Raw genomic sequence first — 4,769 nt, forward strand, 5'->3', positions numbered from 1 at the left:
GTTTGGCCAAGAAAAATATGCTCTTATATCGTTCACTGCATATCAACGATTTCTTTGACGCAACTTTGAGAGAGAGGGAGAGAGATATATATTTATAACACTGTACAGGAATGATTATGAATTATTGGGGGAAAGGGGAAATACTTATTAGATTGTTACATGAGATTTAATCTTATTCTAAGTCGATAAATGGGGAAAAATTAGTTAATATGGGAGATATTAGTTTAATCAACAATATTCATAATATACCTTCAGCATGTGAAGCATGGGTGCTATTTGAGGCATTATTTTATGATCAAAATGTTTTACCTTTGCAACAAGGCTATGTTTTGATCGGGACCAAATTTATGTTCTGAATTAATTGAGCGTCCGAGCGCGATTTTGTGTTGTTTTTATAATTCACAATATTTAGCAGTGCATACTTGCACTTCAATGGCATTTTTAAGTACGGCTTAAACATTTATTGTTATAAATCTGATTATTTTATGATAACACTCCATATTTTCTTTCTCAAAAGTAAGGGGATGTTTGTACAGGCCACCCATCGGGAGCTTACATTTACCAAGATGGAAAGGTCCGGGGCCTCTGCCAGGACCTGCATGAGGTATGGGATTCGGAATAAGAGCTTGACCTGTCTCGGGGGGGGGGGGGGGTCAAACTTCAGAAATCCGAGATACGGTGGTGCTTGAATCCTTGAGGGAAGATCGAAGTGTTTTTTTTTTGGGGGGGTGGGGAGAGATTGGCCATTCACAGCCAATCTTTTTTTTATTATTATTATTATTGGTGATTTTTTTTTTACCTGATTGCTAAGAAAGCATGAATGCTTGTAAGCAAGCAATCTGAAATGGATTATCCGTACTATATGAGTTTGTATTACAATCATTGTTCAAGTATTGTTACGTATTATTATAATGAATTTTGATCAATATTTCAATGTACATTGTGTTTATAATCTATGTATTTTTAATCGTGGATAAAACCAACTAACCATTCAAATGATTTTTTTAGATCAACAGTGCTTGGTGATATCATGGACCTACTAGTATCTTAGGCCTACATCAGCCTGAAATTTTTGATGAAATAGCGCCATCACGTGTTTGAAAAAAATCGAATAGATTTAGAAAGATCATAGAATAAACGGATACAAAAGGGAAAAGTAGGAAGACTGTGTTGTTTGCTTGTCTGTTTCATGAGCCGTGTGATCAGTGGCGAAACTACGGGGGGGGGGGGGGCGTGGGGGCACGTGTCCCCCCCCAAAAAAAAAAAACGGGGAAAAAATAGGGAGAAAGGAAAAGAAACGTAGCGGGAAAGAAAAATTTGTTGTTCATTATGATTATAATTGTAGTCATGTTATGTAATATTACAATTATGTTATAATGTTATATTACAAAAGAAAATTTTTTTCATAACTTTATGAAACATAATTTAATCAGGGCCTATGTATTCATTGTTCCTGGTGCTCGCATTGTCTGTTTAACGAGATATATAATCCTGTTGTACTAAAACCTCCGGTTTTCAAGTCAATATACAACAAATATATTTCCTCGCACTTCGAGTTATAATTGTTTTATGTAGTGACATATGCTTCTTTTTCATGACTACTTAAAGTGTTTGCCCCATTTTAACTTCTTAATATAAAACATTTCCTGTTCGCATAAGTGGATTGGTGATATATGTCTGCTCTTCATCAATTCCTAAAATCAGTAATGTTCCTTTTCTAATCTGAATATCAAAAATTTTCAGCTCGCGCTTCGCGCTCGCATCATTCAGTTAGTGAAATACGTATGGTATTAGTTAATTCCTACAAACAAGCCTTAAAATGTCCCTCTTCATGTCTGAATCTCCTAGATTTTCAGCTCGCGCTTCGCGCTCGCACTATTTGATTAGTGAGATGCGTATGTTAATTATGATTTAAACAAATGACTACAAGAAGTGCTTCGTGTGTTTAAATGTAATTCAAACAAAATCAGCAAGCACTTGGCATTCGCATTAGATGACTATGATTTGATTTGTATACTCTTATATAGATTCCTTAAAAAAATAGTCCTTAAAATGTCCCTGTTTGGGGTCAATATATACGAAAATTTCCTAATTCTAGGGGAGGAGAGAAAGCGGCAGGGGGGGGTATAATGTGTGTCTGAGCAGAGGATTATCATTTGTCCATGTGGGGGACATCTATTTTTGCGCCCCCCCCCCCGCCCCATATAGCTTCTCGGCAGCACTGCCCATAATACATGCATGGACATCGGGATAAACCGCAATTTTCAGGGAGGGTACAGACTACAGTCCCTAGAATCATTCCCAAATGATTATCAGGATAGAGTCATTTTGGATGATTACTCTAGGAAGTCTTTTTTGTGTTAGAGTACGTAAGACATGGAATAGCCTTAAAAAATGACGTTGATGTGCCCCAATTAAGTGTGAACAGTTTTGATAGATGATAGATAATACAAGGTGAGATATGAAAAAAAGAGTCAATGAGATATGACTATACTATAAAGAAAGCACTGTTCCCGGAAATGAGCAAGACATCTTGATGAGGAAATACCTAGAACTGAATACAAAGGCATATAAAATGCCTGCATTCAGAATATTCCCTATAGGTATTCATCAAAATCAGATGTGAAATAAGAAACTTTTAAAATTTCGCTTATTTGGCCAAAAATGATAATACAACTAATGAGACATTTGATGATGTTCGTCCCCACTCACTATTTCTTTTATTTTTAATGAATTATGATTATGTATCATTTTTTTTACAGATTTGACAATAAGGACCAACTTGACTGAACCATATTGTATCAAACAATGCTAATTCCGCATGTTCAGGGAGGAATTAACATTGTTCCCTTGACAATGAGGAGAAAATTTGAATATTCCATATGTCATATGATAAAATACGAAAGATATAGTGTGTGGATGACGTCATCATGCAATCTCCTCATTTGTATATCATCCAGTATGTGCATATAACAGTTTTGTGAAACTAATCGAAACTTAATCATAGCTTTCTTATTTCAAATCCGATTTTGATGAATTTGTCAGTGTTACGCTGGTTGGATTCTTCTCTTTTTATAGTCATAATCAACTTTTTGTTGGGGTGGACTTGTCCTTTTATTAGAAAACTGCTCTATCAGCGGGTCAAGCATAACGTGTTGTTACAGACTATGTCCCACTTTTTAAGTCTTGGGTATATATTGGTATGTGTCGATCCAGTGGCGTAACTACGGGGGGGCATGGGGGGCACACGCCCCCAATCGGCTGACAAAAAAAACGAGGAAAAGGAGAAAAGGAGGGAGAAAGGAAGAGAAACGTAGTGGGAAAGAAGAAATTATTATGCATTATAATGGTATATTATAATCATGTTATGTTATATTACATGGGAAACATTTTTTTAACTTAATGAAACACAATTTGCTCAGAGCCTGTGTCTTCATTGTTCCTGGTGCTCGCATTGTCTGTTTAACGAGATATATTAACCTGTTGTACGAAAACCTCCCGTTTTCAAGTCAATATACACCAAATATATTATTGTTTTATGTAGTGAAATATGTTTCTTTTTCATGACTACTTAAAATGATTGCCCCATGTTAAGATCTTTATATAAAACGTTTCCTGTCCGTGATTACGTTCGCATCTGTGGATTGGTGAGATATGTCTGTTCTTTATGAATTCCTAAAATCAGTCCTTAAAATGTCTCTTTTTCTGATCTGATTATAAAAAATTTTTAGCTCGCGCTTCGCACTCGCATAATTCGGTTAGTGAAATATATATGGTTTCGTGAATTCCTACAAACAAGCCTTAAAAATGCCCCTCTTCAGGTCTGAATTTCCTAATTTTCAGCTCGCGCTTCACGCTCGCAATATTTCATTAGTGAGATACGTATGTTATTCATGATTACAAGAACTACAAGTGCTTCAAATGTAATTCTAGCAAAATCAGCAAGCGCTTGGCACTCGCATTAGATGACTATGGTGAGATATGAATATTATTAAGGGATTCCTAAAATATAGTCCTTAAGATCTCCCTGTTTGAAGTCAATATATACAAAATAAATTTCCGCTCGCTTCGCGCTTGCATTGTTTAGCGAGACAGGTAGGTATCATAATTTTCAAAAAATCGATAATGTCCCTTTTTAGGTCTGAATAACAAAAATTTTCAGCTCGGGCTTCGCGCTCGCATTATTTGATTACTGAGATGTGTATGTTATTCATGATTGCAATGACTATACAAGTGCTTCCTTAAAATGTCTCTATTAGGTCAGTATACCTGACAACTGAGCGCGCTTCGCGCGCTCACTAAGTGACTCAAATTTTTTGCTGGTGCTGGTGCCCCCCCATGCCGTGACCCACGGTACGCCACTTTGTCGATCCGCCGGGGATCAAACCCCAGCTCATGAGGTGGGCGGGTGCTTCTATAGGGCCTATATGCACCACTGAACATGGAGTTATGCCACTTTTTTCTGTATTTTTAGTGTCACGATGGAACCTTATTTATGGTGACCAACATCCCCCCCCCCAATTTTCCTGTAATGAGTCGTGTATGAATGGGCCGATGCATTGCACAGCGGGACAAGTCAGGGTCATGACATCGACATGATCTTCACAATGTTGGCGCGTATACAGGGACGACATGGAAGTAAAGGGCAGAATCATTATTATCACATTCTCATCCAGGGCAGGTGCCATACGAGACAGCTGAAACTCCGTCTGTTTGGATGACTTAACAAAAAGATTTAATTTGGAAGCTCACAAAATTGTATTTTTCTG

Source organism: Lytechinus variegatus, chromosome 16 (genome assembly GCF_018143015.1).
Source record: "Lytechinus variegatus isolate NC3 chromosome 16, Lvar_3.0, whole genome shotgun sequence".
NCBI lineage: Eukaryota > Metazoa > Echinodermata > Echinoidea > Temnopleuroida > Toxopneustidae > Lytechinus > Lytechinus variegatus.